Source organism: Beta vulgaris (assembly GCF_026745355.1).
Source record: "Beta vulgaris subsp. vulgaris cultivar EL10 chromosome 3 unlocalized genomic scaffold, EL10.2 EL10_2_Chr3_s1, whole genome shotgun sequence".
Taxonomy (NCBI): Eukaryota; Viridiplantae; Streptophyta; class Magnoliopsida; order Caryophyllales; family Amaranthaceae; genus Beta; species Beta vulgaris.
In genome coordinates, this window is record NW_026611040.1 from 509880 (window position 1) to 530831 (window position 20952).

The 20952-nt window shown below is 36.9% G+C and overlaps 1 pseudogene; it reads left to right on the top strand.

The window, feature by feature from the left end:
- The first annotated feature begins 414 nt into the window (after window positions 1-414).
- On the top strand, window positions 415-18012 carry LOC125496096 (trans-cinnamate:CoA ligase, peroxisomal-like; annotated as a pseudogene).
- The last annotated feature ends 2940 nt before the right edge of the window (window positions 18013-20952 follow it).

Here is a 20952-nt window from a genome sequence, read left to right on the forward strand (position 1 = left end):
GATCAGATGTCCATCACAATATTGAAGAATATTGAAGAGACTTGCTTCGAAAATATCTCAATAAAAATATGAAGCAAGGAAGTGTATTGGAATATTGCTTCAAATTAGTGGTTGATTAGTTACTATTGTTTAAGAGCATGTGTTAGTTGCTTAAGATTCTTGATGTTAGTGTACTTAGTGAGGCAATATGGCTACCTACTAAATATGATCTATTATGGGATTATTTTTCCTATTTTATAGTAAGTGGTTGGTTTGCCTAGTTATATAACTAGGGGTGAAAGTTATTCGAATAAAATCCAAAATCCAATCCAATCCAATCCGAATTAGTAATTCAGATCGGATTCGAAATGTGTTTGGATTGGATTCGGATTAAAAAAATTTGAAATTTTGGATTTTCGGATCGGATTGGATTGAGGGTAATTGGATCCAAAATTCCAATATAACCAAATAGTAATATGCCTTGTATTATGCATCTTGATTGGGCTTAAGTGCTTAACTATTTTTTTTCTAAAAAGAAGCATAGTCCATAGCCTAGTAGGGGTAGCACTTCCACCCTTCTCCTAGAACCCTAACAACACTTAATTCCTCATTTCCTAAATCTACTAGGCTGTCGTTGTGCTTGAATTATTTCATCGAGAAACTAGAGTTTTAAAAAAATCGGATTTTCGGATCGGATCCAATTTAAAGTATGAAAATTCAGATTGGATTGGATTGGATTCAAACTCTAATTGGTTTGGATTCGGATTGGAAAATTAAAATCCAAATTTTATTCGGATCGAATTGAATTAGGCCCTAATCCAAATTGTACACCGAACTTTCACCCCTATATATAACACCTTCTTATGTACGTTATAAATGGAATGAATATTAGTTGAATTATGCAAGGGCATACAAAACCCTTTTTTATTTTCTTTTTCTTTTTCTTTTTCTTTTTGTTTAGCTACCCGTGAGAACTGATGTCAATCAATACACTCTGCACTATAAATTATAACATTCCCACGCAATTCCCTCATTAATGATTTATCACCCCAGAAATTAAGCATCACTACTAGTTTCATCACCAACTTCTAAGTGAAACATACTTGAGCTAAAATAATGAAAAAGTGGGAGGCAAATTATACACCTCTAACTCCAATCACATTCTTACAAAGAGCTGCTATGTCTTATGCTGACCGTAACTCCATCATATAGGTGAGCTCGGTTCACCTGGCGGCAGACCTACGACCGGTGCCGACGCCTCGCTTCTTCCCTCCGCTCCCTTGGCGTAGCCAAAAATGACGTGGTGAGTTTTGCATATTTCACTTACCAAAATAATGAACTAACACTAAATTTCTGCAATATAAGAGTTCTTCCACTTTATAATAATTGCAACTTGCCCAATGACACATTTTTCTAAGAAATTTGAGTGAAAAAGAGAGAGATAAAGATAGACAAAAAAATGGGAGTGCCATGTGATGTTAGATGTGTGATCAATGAGAGAACCGGATATCCACTCCAAGGCACGGAAATTACGCTTTCCTATTAGTTTAATTTCGCCCCTCTAGGATCACCGGGTTAACACGAAATAACTAATGAGATACAATGGAGAGAAACAATCCACTTAGATGATCTTCTAAGTGAATCAACAAGAACTTGTGTTTTTGTGTTTGTGAAGAACACTCAAGAGAAGATTGCAAGGTTTCTCTTAAGCAAAGCAAGAGGTATTTTAGAGTATAGAAAATCTGATTTTTTCTTCTAACCCCTCACTCATAGGAATCCCAAGGTTTATATAGGAAGAATAAACCTTTCATTGACTAGGGAGGTTAATCACATAACCCCCATCTTAATCACATTGACTAGAGAGGTTAATCACATAACCCCCATCTTAATCACTCATCAAAGGTCTTTAATCTACTGATTAAAGGACCTTAAAAGTCATTAAAATGATCAACAAAGAGCATCACAACGGATATAAAACCGTCGAGGCAACTTTTCGCATTCCAAGGCAGAAGACACGTCGCGACTCGCGAAAAAGCCGCGAGTCGCGAAGGCGCTGGTCGCGACCCGCGAGCCTGTCGCGACTCGCGACGGGCCACTGGTCGCGACTCGCGACGGTTGTCGCGACTCGCGGCCAGTCTTCTGTCTCCCTTGGTTTATCAATGCGTTTTGCCACTTGATGCACTCTAGCCTTTTGCATACTAGACCTCCTCCTCTTCTAGTACATACCCTTATGAGTTTCAAACCCATTACCCTATAAATGTTCCAACAATCCTCCTCCCATTTATAGGGTAATGTTGAAAAGTTTTTCAACTTGCTATAAATCGCAAACACACATGTTCATGCATCATGGAAATATCTAACGATTGAATTTCCATTTAGTAAAAGTAATCTTTACAATAATTTAGATCATAATGATAGACAAAGCTTTGAATCATATAACCATTACAAATTATTGAAGTTACTAATACACACAAACATAAACTAGGTTCTTAAAACCTCCGACACCTATGAAGCCTTGGTGTCCATATCCATTCATAAGCATTCCAAGTCAAGCCTAAGACTTGATGAAGCGGCCAAACTTCTAGCTTACATAGGTAAATCTTTCCGGACATGCTCCTACAATTGAGCACCTTATCAAAGATTTATTAAGAATAAAATTCAACCTCTTTATCATTGTAGCAACAAGCACTAACCTCGGGATGTATTAAACAAGTGCTCCCAACCTCTTAGAGAAGTACTATCCTCCTTGAATTTGAGATCTAACGTTGTATTAGACATCAAATAGAGTTTTCCTTCACCATAGGTTGATCAATAGGCTTAAGACCCATCCCTTTGTTCATTTTGTTCACTAGTTCCCTTGACAACGGTTTTGTAAACGTATCCGCCAAGTTCAAACTAGACCGAACAAAATTAATAGTTATACAACTATTCCTTATCATTTCCCGCACATAGCTATGTCTAACTCCAATGTGCCTTGACTTGCCATTGTAGACTTCACTATATGCTTTAGCTATGGTTGATGCACTATCACAATGGATAGCAAGAGGTGACATTGTTTCACCCATAAGTCCACCTCACTCAACACATTCCTTAGCCATTCCGCTTCTTGGCAACAAGAAGCCAAAGCAATGAATTCCGATGCCATAGTGGAATCCGTTATACATGTTTGCTTCTTGGAAGCCCATGAAATGGCACCTCCTCCAAGAAGAAACACCCAACCACTAGTGGATGAATAATCTTCCTTATTCGAAATCCAACTAGCATCCGAGTAACCTTCTAAGATAGAAGGTTCTCTATTGTATGTTATGACATAATCCAAGGTCTTATTCAAGTACCTTAACACTCTTCTCAATGCTTGCCAATGCAACATACTAGGATTACTAGTATACCTACTGAGCTTGCCAATAGCAAAGGCTATATCCGGCCGAGTGCTAGTCATAGCATACATCAAGCTTCCAATTAAGCTTGCATACTCCAATTGTGAAATTGGAGTACCACTACTCGGAACCAAGTGAATACTAGGATCCATAGGAGTAGCAAAATGAGTCGAATTTGACTCATTATACCTCTTGACCACTTTCTCAATATAATGAGATTGTGATAAAGAAAACGACCCTTTCCCTCTTATTATTCTAATACCTAGAATAACATCCGCTTCACCCAAATCTTTCATGGAGAAGCTAGAGGAAAGGAAGACTTTGGTCTTTTCCACTTGTTCCAAATCAGTCCCAAAAATAAGCATATCATCAACATATAAGCAAATTATAACTCCTTTACCGTTATTATCAAATTTGCTATATACACACTTATCGGACTGATTTATTTTGAACCCACTAGACAACACAACTTCATCAAATTTTTGATGCCATTGCTTAGGTGCTTGTTTAAGACCATACAAAGATCTAACTAATTTGCAAACTTTAGTTTCTTGACCTTTAACCACAAACCCTTCAGGTTGATTCATGTACACTTCCTCCTCCAATTCACCATTAAGAAAAGCAGTTTTTACATCCATTTGGTGAATTACTAGACCATGAATCGCAGCTAATGCTATCAATAGTCTAATAGTAGCTATTCTAGCTACTGGAGCATAAGTATCAAAGTAATCGATACCATATCTTTGCCTAAAACCTTGGACCACTAACCGGGCCTTATGTTTTAGTATGGTTCCATCGATTTTCTTTTTCCTTACAAAAATCCATTTACAACCTAGGGGTTTGCAACCGGGAGGTAAATTAGCTAAAATCCAAGTGTGATTACCCATTATAGAATCCATTTCATCATTCACTGCCTCTTTCCAGAAAGCAGAATCATGAGACTTCATAGCCTCATCAAAGGACCTAGGATCCTCCTCCATATTGTAACAATATGAAATTTGAGTCGAAATTGACTCCCTTGACCCTTCAACTAAATATAGTTGAAAATCCGGTCCAAAAGATTTCTCTTTTCTAATTCGTTTACTTTTCCTAATTTCCGGTGTTGTAGTATCATGATCATTTACAATGTCATCTACAACATTGGAACTAGTACTAGGTATCATGTCCTTTGGTCTTGGAATCGATGAGAATCTAGTCTCATCAAATATTGCATCCCTTGACTCTATCACGGAGTGAATAGAGACAAAGTCATTGGGCTCAATGACATAAAACCTATAGGCTTTGCTATGTACCGCATAGCCTATAAAAATGCAATCAATTCCTTTTTCACCTAAAGTTTTCCTTTTAGGTTCCGTCAATTTGACAATTGCCCTACAACCCCATACCTTAAGGTAATTGAGATTAGGCTTTTTATTACACCAAAGTTCATAAGGGGTAGTCTTATTCCTTTTATTAGGAACTCGATTTAAAATGTAACATGCAGTTAAAATTGCATCACCCCAAAAACCGTCATTAAGACCCGAATTAGAAAGCATGGTATTAACCATTTCTTTTAGGACCCTATTTTTCCTTTCCGCTATACCATTACTTTGAGGTGAGTATGGGGCGGTTGTTTCATGAATTACACCAATGGAACTAAAATAACTTGGATTATAATATTCACCACCCCTATCCGTTCGAAGTCTTTTAATCTTTTGATTAAGTTGGAGTTCCACTTCGATTTTAAAGGTCTTAAACTTTTCTAGTGCTTCATCTTTAGTAAATAATAATATATGTAACAAAACCTTGAAAAATCATCAATAAAAGTTACAACATATTTTTTATTTCCTAAAGAAGGTGAACTATGAAAGTCACACAAGTCACTATGCACCAATTCAAGCAATACCGTTTGTCTAGTCACACTAGGATAAGGATTTTTTGTAATTTTATTTAGCACGCAAGTGTGACACTTCTCTAACTTTAAATCGAAAGGAGGTATCAACCCCATTTTAGACATGTCATATAATCTACGATAATTCACATGACATAAACGATTGTGCCATAGAGAAGAAACATCAAGCATGTAAATAGAACTAGTACCAATTTTATTATCAATACTAAATTTAAACATTCCATTACAAAAGAAACCTTGTCCAACAAAAATACCACCCTTGGAAAGTACAAATTTATCCGACTCAAAAACAACTTTAAAACCATACTTATTCAAGAGACCTCCTGACACAGATTCTTCCTAACTTCCGGTACATACACAACATCCCGGAGAGTTAAAGTCTTTCCCGAGGTTAACAACAATTCTACTTGGCCTATGCCTCTACCTTACCGTAGAATCATTCCCCATATACAAGATTGGACCATCATCCAAATCTTTCAAAGACTTGAAGAAATCCTTGTTATTGCACACATGTCTAGAGGCTCCGAATCTATCCACCAAGAATCATCAACCTGCACACACATAATTTCAGAAATCATAGCAACAAAATGCATTTCTTCAATTACATTAACATGTGCATTGTTACCTTGGTTTTGAACAACACTAGGTTGTGTGTTCTTTGTCTTCTTCTTGTTGTTAGAAGGACAATCCCTCTTAAGATGAGGACCATTGCATATCCAACAAGAGAGGGTCTTCCTCTTCTTGTTTGCAACATTGTTTGTTGTTGTTGTTGTTGTTGTTGTGTTGTTGGATTTCTTGGTCTTACTAGACCCACCAACCTCTACCAAATTAACGGTAGTTTAGGAATACTAGAGTAGTATCCTTAACCCCATCTTGAGCCCGGATCCCCTCTTCAATACGAAGATGAGTTCCTAATTGCTCCATGGACATGTCTTCCTTTTTATGTTTTAAAAATGTTTTGTATCTTTCCAAGAATTTGGTAATTTGTCAATGATTGAGGCAACCGCAATTGCCTCATCCATCACCATACCATGTGATCTTATTTGGTTCAAAATATGATGAACCTCATGGAATTGCTCCATAATAGGCCGATCATTAGTCATTTTAAAAGAATTAAAATATATAACAGGAATTTCTTACTTGAAGCATCTTCCGAAATGTACTTGGCCTCAAGAGCCAATCCAAAGTTCCTTGCACTCTCCACATTTTGGTAGAGATCAAACAACGGTGTGAGAGAGTTGAGAATATGACACCAGACAATGTAGTCATCATTCTCCCACTTGATCCTCTTCCTAGTAGTCTCAAGAGGCTCTTCCTCTCCATCTTCCGTGGTGGCATAGGAGTTGATAACACATACACCACATTCAAGGCGGTCAACAAGAAGTGCATCTTCTTTTGCCACCTCCATACCCACCCCCTCAAACTTATCCAACTTTTGGAAGTTCATAGTCATGTCCTTGAGTGATTGAGCCATATCCGAAAAGAAAGAAATTAAACTAATAGATTGTTAGATGTGATCAATGAGAGAACCGGATATCCACTCCAAGGCACGGAAACTACGCTTTCCTATTAGTTTAATTTCGCCCCTCTAGGATCACCGGGTTAACACGAAATAACTAATGAGATACAATGGAGAGAAACAATCCACTTAGATGATCTTCTAAGTGAATCAACAAGAACTTGTTTTTGTGTTTGTAAGAACACTCAAGAGAAGATTGCAAGTTTCTCTTAAGCAAGCAAGAAGTATTTTAGATATAGAAAATCTGATTTTTCTTCTAACCCTCACTCATAGGAATCCCAAGGTTTATATAGGAAGAATAAACCTTTCATTGACTAGGGAGTTAATCACATAACCCCCATCTTAATCAATTCTAAAGTTAATCACATAACCCCCATCTTAATCACTCATCAAAGTCTTTAATCTACTGATTAAAGGACCTTAAAAGTCATTAAAATGATCAACAAAGCATCACAACGGATATAAAACCGTCGAGGCAACTTTCGCATCCAAGGCAAGACACGTCGCGACTCGCGAAAAAGCTGCAGTCGCGAGGCGCTGTCGCGACCGCGACGCCTGTCGCGACTCCGACGGTTGTCGCGACTCGCACCAGTCTTCTGTCTCCCTTGGTTATCAATGCGTTTTGCCACTTGATGCACTTTAGCCTTTTGCATACTAGACCTCCTCCTCTTCTAGTACATACCCTTATGAGTTTCAAACCCATTACCCTATAAATGTTCCAACATATGATAAATAGAGAGAAGATATTACAAATAAGGAAATGCTGCAATTAATATAGAACTTTAGATTAAAAAAAATGTTACAATTAGAAAAGAACAGATGAATTACATATATTCTCTCCCACTATAATTATCAAGAACAATTATGGTACAGTGAGTCCTTGTTGGGATTAACTAGGCTAATTTTACCCAAGATTAATTTTCTATCTGGTAGAATAGATAAACAATAAACTGACTTTCTCCATGATCATTTTCTGAAGTTAAGGAGGAGAAAAAAGAACAGTCTAGTTTTATTTTTATTTTTGAGGGAAGCAGTCTATTTATCTTGCAGTAATTTAAGAACTTCTATATGATTGTCATTACCCTACAAAAGTAGTAGTAATCAACATTTCGGTCTAATCTTTCCACCTCGGATAAATATTACTCCCTCCGTCCCAATTTATTTGCTACATTTTGCCATTTAGTGGTGTCTTAATTTATTTGCTACATTTGCACATATTTCCATATATAATACATAGGTCCCACACTTTATTTACAAATTTGCCATCACTCCCTTCTTGATTTTGTAAATGTTTCCTAATATAATACATAGGTCCCACAATTTACCTATTTATTTTTGTTGAATTCCATTTATGTCAATGTCCCCACTCCCTCCTTGGTCTTTGTGAAAAAGTGCTTGTAGCAAATAAATTGGGACGGAGGGAGTATTTCAACATTTAACTTGACTATGGAAAACTACATTTACAACATGCATTGCACAGGCTAAAAAGAATTAAATGAAGGTACTTATGTGACTATTAATTACTTATACATGTCAAAGTGAATGAAATAAAAAAAAGACTGTCACTGCTACTCCAAGGTAGATATATAGTTATAGGCATTGTAAAATCCATTCAAAAAACAAGCCAGAGCCCCTTGATTTAGAGCATGTTAGCCTTGTATAATGTGTATATGTAATTTATTTTTCAGATAAATAAATTGCAAGTTACCAATAAATTAAGAAAAATATCCATAGGGTTTAAGTTTCTTTTAGAAGAACTTTTTCCTAATCCCATGTTTTGGGGAAAATATTCATATCTCTTTGGTAAACGTTTTTAACTATATGACTGTAAAGCTAGATTATCACAATTACTTTACTTATTATATTTATAATTAGTAATACGGAGCTCTCCAAAAACATCAACCAATCTAATTAAGGCCAGAGGGGAGAGGAGCGGAAATGAGGGATAGAGAGAAAGGTGGCAAACCTTTGAGGAATATTATAAAGTACATAGTGTCTTATGAGTATGGAGGAGTAGTACCATTATCCAGCCTTGGTTCTTATTTATTGTTTAATTGTGGTAATAACAATGATAAAATCATAATAAGTCTGTGTTGTTTGCGCATCATTTGTTACCATGTCATTTGGCTTCCTATAAGTATATTGTTAGGAATTCGTATCTTAGGTGCTAACAAATCAAGTAATTAAAGTATAATATACAAAGGAATTAAGAAACAGGGCCGTGGTAACGATTTTTGGAGCCCTGTGCAATTTTTTAAAATTGGGCACTTTCTTTTGACTCTCTATATATATACAGAGTACATACAATACTCAGTATAGATGATGGCTAAAACTAATTTTTCTCCTAGTATATTTTTTTTTGAAGGAACAAAATAATCTAGATTATAAGAAAGAAGAAACAATTTAATTAATTAATATTGAAAAAAAAGAAAAGTGGAAAGAAAAGAAATAAGAATAGAAGTATGCGTTAAGAGGAAAAGAATGTGAGAAGCCCGAAAAAGGGGAAAGGAAAGGATTATTAGTATTGTCGTAGTAATTATTATGGGAAACAGTAGTAATTATTATTATGGGGAAACATAGTAATTATTGTGGGAAGTTGTGTCTCCATGTCTAGTGCTTTTTCAAAAAAACTGTCACTTTGAAGAATTGAACCCCTGACTTGAGGGTTTTATTTACTAAGCACTCGCCACTAAACCAAAGCAATTTTGCTTGTCATTGTTTGATGAGTCGTTATAATATACCATACCAGATTTCGTGGCCCCTAATTGGCGGAGGCCCTGCGCGGTCGCGCCGCCCCTCCGCCGACCCTGTTAGAAATCAAAGTAATAAGCAACACAAGTAGATTTAATGTGGAAAACTTTGAATAAGGAGAAAACCATGACTACTGCACTATGACTTGTAATATGAGATGATGATACAAGGAGAATTCATGAATCTCTCTAGACTCTCTAACCTCTCTAGGATTCCATAGTCTCTCTATATCAAAAAATATTTCTCACTAAGCATACAATGAATAAACAACCTCAAATATATCTATAATAGAGTTAAAATTAAAACCTAATGCAATAGGAAACCGAATCATAGTAGAAAACAAAAGTAAATCCCATAGCTAGGGAGCACCACGGCCAGGCCATGGCCTTCCTCTCAAGCCACGCCTATCCCGTGGCCTTGAGTCGTGCAACTAGTCACAAGCTAGTAGACACCACGGCCTGCCCATGGCTTCCCTAGCAACACCACGACCTACCCATGGCTTGTGGCTTGCAATCCAAGTCAAACAGCCGTTGATCCCAACTGTGTGGAGGTATGACTAGCTTCACCCAACTGACAATACAAGTACGCAAGTGTAGTCGACCCCCAGGAGAACGTGTGAATGGTATCTGGAGACCTGGCCTCAACAAGGTCAAATGGTCTGAACTTCGATCCCACTAGTGGAAAATTGATGAAGGGCTGCGCTGAAAAAGGCCTGTAGGGCTGCGCTTTTTGACCGCAGCCCTTTCAGTAGCAGCCCTTCACTTTTTAAGTAGGGCTGCGCTAGAAAAGCGCAGCCCTTAAGCTAGAAGGGCTGCGCTAGTTAGGAAAAAGCGCAGCCCTTCTGAGCTAGAAGGGCTGCGCTTTTTCCTAACTACGCAGCCCTTCCTACCAAAAAAAAAAATAAATTTTTTTTTTTTTTTTGACATTTTTACTCATAATCTCACATTTTCTGAAATTAAACAGAAGAGAAGAGAAACGAAACGAAAATACTAAACCCAAAACAATAAAAAAAATGAAACGAAAATGAAAAAAAGGAACAAAAACTAATATACAAAGAGAAGTATACAAGAAGTATACAAGAACATTAATCAAAACAAAGATGAAAATACAAGAAATTATATACAAAGAGAAGTATACAAGAACATTAATCAAAATAAACAAAGAGAAGTATACAAGAACATTTAAAATAAACAAAGAGAAGTATACAAGAACATTAATCAAAACAAAGAGAAGTATACAAGAACATTAATCAAAATATATAAACAAAGAGAAGTATACAAGAAGATTATAGATCTGAAAATACAAGAACTACCTCCAAACATTAACCTAATAATGTTTAAATACATAAAACAAAACCCTAATACATAATTTAAGGAAAAAAAAATTTCGGAAAAACTTAAAATGGCTATTTGGAGGCTTAAACAAACTCGGATGGCTTAAAAAGCCTAAACATCACAGCATAGCGGTGAGTTTGACTTGTTGGCTCGTTCCGCTTCCGAAAAGGTATCACAATAGGCAATCGGACTCCGTTGGCATGATTCGTGCAAATCATTTCAGCATTTTTGTCGCAACATTTCTGGGAGTTTTTGAGAGGATTGAGAGAAGAGAAGGAGGAGAGGGAGGAGGGATGTGAGAGAAGGAGGAAAAGGAATAATGAGGGACGTGAGAGAGGAGAGAGAAGAATGAAGGATATATTTGACGAATCCCGCTTAATATTTGAAACCCGCGAAGATGAAATTTTCAAATTTTTTTAAAAAGGGCTGCACTTTTCTTCAAAAGCGCAGCCCTACTTAGTCAGAACGGCTGCGCCTTTTATAAAAGCGCAGCCCTTCACTCAGTAGGGCTGCGCTTTTATGAAAGGCGCAACCCTTCTCAAGTAAGAAGGGCTGCGCTTTTATTAAAAGCGCAGCCCTACTGAGTGAAGGGCTGCGCTTTTATAAAAAAGCGCAACCCTTCTGTTGTGTAGGGCTGCGCTTTTGTACAAAAGCACAGCCCTTCACTAGTAGGGCTGCGCTTTTAGAAAAAGCGCAGCCCTTCCTCCGCAGCCCTTCCTTTTTTTTTGCCCCTAGTGTCCACTATTATCTGTGAACAAACAACACCCTAGAATCCACCATATAATACCCATCAGCTATCTCTCCAATGGAGCAGGTGGTTCTGTGTCTGACAGAATCTCAGCAACCCCTTGTGCCGAAATAACACCATTTTTCCCAAAATGGACTCCCGAGGTATGCAACTGTCCTACCGATCGAGTCAACAACCAAACCCCTAAGAGCACCAAATGAAGTGGTGTCATAAACCATGAACCCGTCAACTGGAATATGCAATATATGCCACACACATCATGCATCATGATCGTCATCTCCCCAAATGGTAGGTGAAAAGAACTCGTATCAGGCTGCCACCGCTCGCCAAATGCTGAAATCAAGGGCGCATCAATGTGCGACTGGATTTTCCTTAAAGACATGTTGTTGGCTCTTGAGTTCCCTTAAAATTTTATGAAAATTGTCATGGAATGTGTCTATACTCCTACTTTCTCTCTGATGATAAATGGGGAATTGCATGGCTACTTTGCTTTAAAGAGGGGCATGATACAGGATGATCCCCTTTCCCCCCTCTTGTTTGTTATTTGTATGGAGTATTTGGCTAGGATTCTAAGGAAAATGAGTGAGATGGAGCAATATCACGTTTATCCTAGATGTATTTCTCTGAAGCATACCCATTTGAGTGTTGATGATGATTTAATTTTATGCTATAAAGGGGAATTTTCTTCTGTCTCTTTGATGTTAAGAGCTTTTAGACTCTTTTCTAATTCATTTGGGTTGAAAACCAATGTGCAAAAATCAGATTTTTATTGTGGTGGCATGGATGAGATTGAAGTGAGGAGAATTCAAGATGTGTCTGGGATTTAGAGAGAAAATCTCCTCGATAGATACTTAGGTGTTCCTATTCATGCTAGAAGAATTTCAGCTGCCCAATGTGCGTGTCTTGTGGACAAAATGACAGCGAAGATTAGGGTTTACAGCTCTAAAATTCTCTCATATTTGGTAGAGTTCAATTGGTTAAACTCAGTATTGATGAGTGTTCATGGTTATTGGGCTCACATCTTTAATTAAAGCCATTGAAGGTGTTTGTAGATCTTTCCTCTAGTCTGGCAATCATTTTTGTTCAAAAGGAGGGTATGTGGCCTGGGTTGAACTTTGTAAGAGCAAGCATTTAGGAGGGATTGGTTTCAGAGATGTGGCAAACTAGAACCTAACTAGTCTTGGAAAGCATGTTTGGGATATAGCAGGAAGAAAGATAGTGTGTGGGTGAGATAGGTGCACTCAATTTACACCAAAGGTGAGCAGTGGTGGATCTACAAGCCTACCAATGGGGGGTGTTGGTAGTAGAGAAGGTTGTGTGTTGTGAAAGACCAATTGAAGTTGTTATATAGTAGAGCTAAATCTCAGAATATTCAATACTATTCTATTCAATATGTTGTGCAGAGATTAATAACTGAGCCAAGACCAATTGTGCATTGGGATGACTTTGTCTGGAACAGGCTAAGTATTACTAAACATAAATTTATTTCCTGGCTAGCTATGAGGGGGAAGGTTGCATACTGCTGACAAGATAGCTAGATATTACATGATGGCTTCTCCTGATTGCTTACTCAAGAGCATTTGATTTTTCAGTGCAGTTACAGCAAGATAGTCTTGGATCAGATCAAGACCTGGATGGATATACATATGGTAGTTCAAGATCTCTCTAGACTGATTAAGTGGATTAGTAATTATAGAAGATCTAAATTTCAGAAAGCTACGTGCAATGCAAAAGTGTATGGAGTTTGGTATGCAGACAGTAGATGAAATTTAAAGGTTCCTAGTGTATAGAGCTTGGTTAGTCTGATAAGAAAGCATGTTAGGTGTAGAATTTTTATTGTTATGCCAAAAACGATTTCTGAGACTGATAAGCAGTGGTTTTATACCTTGTGGGTTTCGGTTGCGAATATTGTAACTAGTTTTTTGCCCTGGCTAGAGCGGAAGAGTCTAACCTAGTTGGTTTGTTCTTCCATAGTTATAGGGGATAGGTTGTAAATGGTTTGATTTTTTTATATTTCTAATCAATTACATAAAAAAAATCATCAATAAATTCAGTAGTAGATTCACCATCAATGATCTCAAGTTTAAACAATCGACACATCACATATACCTTATTCACAATAGAAGGCTTCTCGTACATGTTTGAAACAACTTTGATAAACCCTGTCGTAGTTCACATCCTTGACTTTAAAGGCAACAATCTTTGCCAATATCCGTCGAACCACACCTAGTTCATTCCCATCCAACGTTATCCAATCTTCATCTTTCATTGCAGCAAGCTTATTTTCAGGCAAAGGTTGGTACAAGTCTTTTGTTACAAATAACCCTCAATCTGCTTCTTCGAGAAACCAAATTCCTTACCATCGAATTTATCGATCCTCATCATCCTGTCATCATAGGCATATGCACAATCATTCAACCTAGCTCTTAATACCACTTGTTAGGAATTCGTATCGTAGGCACTAATAATTCATGCAAGCAAAGTATAATATACATGAGGAATTAAGGAAAAAAAGCAATAAAGAATACAAAAAGATTTAATGTGAAAACCCTTGAATAGAGAGAAAACCAACAACGCTCCACTAAGACTTTGAATATAAGATGATGATACAAAGAGAATTCTTTAGTCTCTCTAGATCTAAAGAATATTTCGCACTCAACATACAATGAAAAAACTCCCTCGAACATATTTATACTAGGGTGAAAATGAAACCTAATGCAATAGGAAACCAACGACTATGAGTAGAAAAACAAATAAAATTTTGTAACAACGGAACACCACGACCAGGTTGTCGCCTTCCTCTGAAGCCGCGCCTAGCCTGTGGCCTTAAGTTGTGCACCCAGTCACAAGCTAGTAGACACCACGGCCTGCTCTTGGCTTCGCTAGCAATACCACGACCTACCCATGGCTTGTGGCTTGCACTCTACTACTTGCTTGGCTCGTTTTGTCACAACACACACACTCAACACTCAACACTCAACACTCAACACTCGTAATCGTCTACTCGTTTCTCCAACGATTTTCAGCACATATCCAACATATATTTCAATTATATTGTTAACTGGATCATAATCGTTATTTGTTGTTCATTATTGTGCTATTCGTGCATTGGAGTAATATCAAGATTGTTATTTATTTTAATACTTGTGAATACTCTGACCATCTCATTAGTAATGTTTAAAATTTATATAATGTATTCTTTCGTAAAATTATAAGAAATTTTTCCTTTTTTAAGATAAAATGCACGCATTCCTCACTAATATTACAACGTCCGATCCACTTTTTTGTTATTTCCAACTGCCTCTGTAGAAACTGAGAGGCAAATTTAAGTTATGAGTCATGGAAAGTCATATAGATTATTTTTATAAGAAACAAAGAAAAAGTAGAAAGAAAAAAAAAATACGCCCAAAAAGAAATGTGGAAAAAAAACAAAAAGGACAGCTATATACATATTTAATAAATGTGGCCCTATAACTAGAAAATGGCGAATGCTTATTAGAATATATGACTTTTAGTAATCTAGCAACGTTTTTAAATATCTAATATCGTTTAAAAAATTATTAATGCTATAAAAAATTATGTGCTTGTGGTTTCACAACAACCCCCTATATAAATTAGTATTCCCATTATAATTTTTTATTATAAATTCAGTATGCTTATTATTAGCTTTCTCCTATTATATAAATCTTATGAGTGTATAATCTAGTAGGGTGTTCATAAAAAATCATATCGAAATACCATAAAATCGGTCAAAATGAGTGGTATGTAATAGTAATTGTATTTTTACAGTACGGTTACCGAACCGATAATATTAACGGTAGGTTAAACGATACGGTTACAGTTATGATTTTGGAGTAAACGATTAAGCGAAATATCAAAATATCATTTATCTCTATTTAATTATTGTGAAACAATTTTCAAACAATTAGATTAATTCTAATATTGCTTATTGGAGGAAGCATGTGATTATTTGGAAACTCTAGTACTAATGTCATCACTATAGTTAGGAAATAGAGTGAATTCTTAGTGTTAGTTATATTTTCCAATAGATTTATTATCTACTTGATAATACATTTTAGATTAGAGTATATATAATAATATTAAAATATATATATATACATTAAGTAAAACATAATAGTATAACTTAAATAACGGTTAATTGTTTGGAAAAGCGTACTGAAAAACGGTTAATCGCTTACGCGGTATATAACCGGTCTAAACGGTTACGGTTACCGTTCGGGAAAAGAGCGAACCTAAACTTTCAATTACCGAAACCTCTCTTTCTGCATCAAATAAAAATCATGTAACATCTTTTTATATCCTTCACAAAGTGTATGTAACTAATTATCTTCTAAATAATTGAGTGCTCTCCGTTTCTCCAACCTGAATGCCAGGTATCAGTATTGGCTCCAAATATACCAGCAATGTACGGAATGCACTTTGCAGTTTGCAGTGCCAATGGCTGGTGCTGTGCTAAACACCATCAACACTAGACTTGATGCCAATACTATCAAGGCTATTCTTAACCACTCGGAAGCTAAGATCTTATTTGTGGACTACGAGTACATCCCCTTGGCTTACGAAGCAGTTCGCCTCTTAGAGATCGATTCTTCAGTTTCGAAAAACTCAACACATAAACTATCTATTGTTACCATTAGGGAGATTGATTCTCCTAACATAAGCGAGAATTCTGTTACTTTGACAAATGTTGATGCTCATCTAAACAGAAGGTATGATACTCAACTAGACTATGAAGAATTGTTAGCTCGGAAATGTAGATTTCGAACCGATGAAACTTGAGGATGAGTGGGATCCCATTGCTCTTAACTACACCTCTGGTACAACATCATCACCAAAAGGAGTAGTATATAGTCATCGAGGTACTTACCTAAGCACTTTAAGCATGATCTTAGGTTGGGAAATGGGCACGCAACCTGTTTACTTGTGGACCGTACCAATGTTCCATGGTCATGGATGGACTTTCACATGGGGGATTGCGCTAGAGGTGGGACTAATGTTTGCATACGCAACACAACCGCGTCTGTAATTTACCAAAGCATTGCACTTTATGGGGTTACCCACATGTGTTGCGCACCCATCGTGTTAAACATGCTTCAACAGGTCGATCCCAAAGATCGCGAGAAGTTCAATAGGTCGACTCAAGTTAAAGTCCTTACGGTGGAGCCTCTCCACCAACGAAGTTATTAAAAGAGATGGAGGAGTTAGGCTTTGATGTGATGCATGCTTATGGCCTTACAGAGTCTACAGGTTTGCGCATTAATGTGCGAGTGGCAGAGCAAGTGGAACCACCTTTCACAGGATGAACGAGCACGATTAAAGGCTCGTCAGGGGATTAGTGCACTAAACATAGCGGATGTTGATGTAAAAAATACAATCACAATGCAAAGTGTGCCACATGATGGGAAAACAACAGGGGAGATTGTATTGCGCGGTAGTAGCATAATGAAGGGATACTTTAAGAATGACAAGGCAACCTCAGAAGCATTTGCAGGTGGGTGGTTCCATACTGGGGATGTAGGTGTGATCTACCCTGATGGATATATAGAGATAATGGATAGATTAAAAGATGTAATAATTTCGGGTGGCAATATATAGTAGTGTGCAAGTTGAAGGGGTGATTTCTCGACATCCAAATGTATCCGAGGTCGCGGTTGTGGCAATGCCACATCCACGATGGGGTGAAAGCCCTTGTGCGTTTGTGGTGGAAAGTGCAACACATAGTAAAAGGGTGACAGAACAAGAGGTCCTCTTATATTGTAGAGGTAATCTTCCACACTATATGGTACCCAAAATGATTTGTTTTGTGAAGGAGCTCCCAAAGACTTCTACCGGAAAAGTTCAGAAAGGAAAATTACGGGCAATTGCAAAAAACTTTGATGTAAAAACCTCGAATAATCAGCTTCAAATGAACAAAAAAGCCATTGACTCGCGTCTATAATGCATGCAAATTAATGTCATATACGGATTTGCCTCCTTTTCCTTGCCTTTACCTGTTAAGAATATTCTTTCAATGTAGCAGTTGATAGAAATTTAGTCAGTTAGTTGTGCTTCCTTAGCTTAATCTTAGCAGCACTGGCTAAAAATCAAAAAGCATGTTTTTAGTATTTGTTTTTTAGAATACTAAGTATGGTTTAGTGGACTAGTGGTCTAGTGAGCCATGTTTTACCACTCACCTTTTGTATTTCTTTTTTTTTCAGTTCTATAATTAGATATTATATAGAGAGTTGTGTTGTTTCCTTTTAATATTAATGAGAGATTTGGCAGTAGCTTTACTTAGCCAAAATATTGTGGGATGATAGCCTTTTTGATAAAAAGGCCACAGTAAAAAATTAATATTAGACACGAATTTGTCCACGTTAGCAAATAATATTTATGGCTAATTATTATGGATATATTCACATATTCTATATTCCTAATATATACATATATATTTAAAGCAATTTTTCACTTTTCTAAATTAGATTTATAAATTCTAAATTACAATTTATAAATTCTGAAATAGATATTTACAAATTGGTGTTTCGTTCATAAAAAAAGGAATGTTAAGTTTTCTTTTTTTGATATTACAGAGCAGTGAAAAATAGGATGAAGAAGAAGGGGTGGAAATGTGGAGTGGGGTTGGGGCGAAGGAGGAAGGGCAGCAGTGGTGGTGTTTAGAGGTGTCAATTCAGTTCAACAGTTTAGTTATGGTTATAACCAAACAGTTCAATTCATATTAGTTCAGTTTGTACTAGTTAAAATGATTAACAGTCCAGTTAACAAACTTTTCAGTTCAGTTCAATTGCAGTTGAAACAATTTTTATCCAAACAATTAAACCAATCAACGGTTGAATTCATAGTCTTGAAAATATGTTGCGGTTATTTTCAGTTTTTTTTCAGTTTATTTCAGTTATTGACAAAAATCGCATAAGTTCAAAAATAATCGCATCGGGTCGGATAGAAGTTACTCACATTCTTATATTTTGTTCGGAAAAAATTGAACTTCATGTCGAGTTTCGGCCAAGTGTTTTTTCGGGTCCGGTTAACAATTAATGGAACAACTAAGTGCAGTATACACTAGTTACATTATACCTCTTATAAGCATGTTCAAAGAGAATTTGGGGTTAGATGACTCGATAAGTACGATTTGGGAGCAAAAAGGCAAAAATAGGTCCGAAATGCCCTTTTCGTTCCCGATATGCAACCAACAACAAATGCATGACTATAACTCTACACACTAGTTACATTATACCTCATATAAGCATGTTGCAAGAGAATTTGGGGTTAAATGACTCGATAAGTACGATTTCGGAGCCAAAAGGCAAAAATAGGCCCGAAATGCCCTTTTCGTTCCCGAAATGCAACCAACAACAAATGCAAGCCTATAACTCCACACAATAGTTACATTATACCTCATATAAGCATGTTCAAAGAGAATTTGGGGTTAAATGACTCGATAAGTACGATTTGGGAGCAAAAAGGCAAAAATAGGCCCGAAATGTCCTTTTCGTTCCCGAAATGCAACCAACAACAAATGCATGACTAGAACTCTACACACTAGTTACATTATACATCATAGGTTAAATGACTCGATAAGTACGATTTGGGAGCGAAAAGGCAAAAATAGGCCCGAAATGCCCTTTTCGTTCCCGAAATGCAACCAACAACAAATGCAAGCCTATAACTCTACACAATTGTTACATTATACCTCATATAAGCATGTTTAAAGAGAATTTGGGGTTAAATGACTCGATAAGTACGATGTGGGAGCGAAAAGGCAAAAATAGGCCTTAAATACCATTTTCGTTCCCGAAATGCAACCAATAATAAATACAAGCTAAGCCTATAACTCTGCATAATAGTTACATTATACCTCATATAAGCATGTTCAAAGAGATGGGGTTAAATGACTTGATAAGTACGATTTGGGAGCGAAAAGGCAAAAATAGGTCTTAAAATCTACACAATAGTTACAAATTGGAGAAATTACACAGACTTGAGTTTATGTCTCATGATTTATTGACCTTCCGCCGTTTCTGAGGATCCTCAAGTACATGTATCCCTTCCGTGTGATCTACACGCATATAGTTCTCCGACATATTCACTCATCTTCGACACTATTTTCATGATAGGTAAAAGGGGGTAGGTCCTCAAATGCATCATATTCTTCCTCATTATCAACATCACCAATACCGAGGATACTCCTTTTACCAGGTACAACAATTGACCACTTATGATCAGCAGGATCAGTTACAAAAAAATACTTGCTTGACTTGTGATGCAATTACAAATGGCTCCTCAGTTTCACGTAGACGACTAAGGTCAACAAGAGTGAATCCGCAAGGATCATCTTTTCTTACACAACGTCCATTATCGTCAACCCACTTGCAACACAAGAGGCAAATATTAAAAGTACAATAGTCCAGCTCCCATATTTCTTGTATTCGCCCATAATAGTTGCTTTCAGCATGTACAAGCGACTTATCCTTCGAGCTTACGTATTGTGTAAACGACGCCACAAGTGAAACACCACTATTTTGTTGCGATCTTGACTTCATATCTTGACGTTCAGTCCAAAACGTATACATATTAATATCATAACCCTCATAAGAGCGTACAACTTCACGAGGACAAAATGGTAACCACTTGACTGTTTCAGGAACACTTTCATCCAAATCGTTCACTACTCGTTTATGAAACCAATCAATGAAAGTCTTGTTATGCATTTGCGTCAATGCCCTCACTCCTTTTCCAGGATTGCTAACACGTAATTCCTCCATATGTTCATTTAAACAAGGATGGACAGCTGGTACGTGATGCAATACAAATAAGTGAGCTTGTTTACGCTTTTCTACGGAAGGTGTGATCAATTTTGAACCAATTGTACCCTTGGTCTGCCCTCGTGTCGGGATGTCGAAAGTCCAACAGGATCAACACTAGCAAAATACTCAGCCACAAAATTACTGATCTCTTCACCCACAATCCCTTGAATTATACTACCTTCTGGTTGTGCAGGATTCCGAACTTTACCCTTCAAAGTGCCCATATATCTCTCAAAAGGATAGCACCACCTCAAAAACACTCGACCACACAGCTTAATTTCTCGAACTAGATGGACAATGAGATGGGCCATAATGTCAAAGAATGCGAGGGGGGGGGGGAACATCTCAAATTTGCATAGAGTTTCAATTATTGTGGCCTGCAAGGAATCAAGGGTCGACGGTTCTAAGACTTTGCTGCATATTGTATGAAAAATTGAACACAATTCTGTAATGGTGTGCCTCACATGCTTTGGAAGTATCCCACGAATTGCAATCGGTAAGAATACTTGCATCATGATATGACAATCGTGC